At 26.9% G+C, this 613-nt stretch overlaps 1 protein-coding gene across 1 annotated transcript in view; it reads right to left on the bottom strand.

Moving 5' to 3' along the window:
* LOC119590998 overlaps positions 1-613 on the bottom strand; it is a 6,297-nt gene that overhangs the window by 5,337 nt on the left and 347 nt on the right. The window lies entirely within an intron of this gene.

Raw genomic sequence — 613 nt, 5'->3', positions numbered from 1 at the left:
TAATAAATCATCAATGAAATTATCTTTGCTATAATTACCGATAAAATTACTAATATCACCACCATCACATATCCATTTTATCAAAATTACCAATATTATCATTATCAATAAATCCCTTATTCATTTTTATCACTAAAAATACATTCATTATGAAAACAATACACACATTCTAAATATAATAATAAAAAAATCGATGTTAATATCATCATCTTCGTTAGAATTACCTTGAAATTGCTGATCATTAGATTAATATCACCAAGAAGAGTGATATCATCATTATTCAGAACCCAAAACATTATCATCATTATTCTTAATACCATCACTAGAACAAATAAAATCATCAGTATCATTAAATATACTAGCATCATGGTAATCATTGGAATTAACATCATTATCATAATCAATAAAGATACAAACATCACCACATTTAACATTACTGATATCACCACCAGTACTATAACGACTAACTTAATCACCATCTTCAGAATTACAAGCACAAAATCTGTCATCATTATTCCAAAAATCCTAATTGAGATTACTGCCATCATCAATTTTACATCTAGTTCGTTATCATCTTAATCGCTGGTTAATAAACTCTGTCCAAGTCTCAGGA

Source organism: Penaeus monodon, chromosome 28 (assembly GCF_015228065.2).
Source record: "Penaeus monodon isolate SGIC_2016 chromosome 28, NSTDA_Pmon_1, whole genome shotgun sequence".
In the NCBI taxonomy this organism is placed as follows: Eukaryota; Metazoa; Arthropoda; class Malacostraca; order Decapoda; family Penaeidae; genus Penaeus; species Penaeus monodon.
This window is presented reverse-complemented; position numbering and strand designations above follow the sequence as displayed.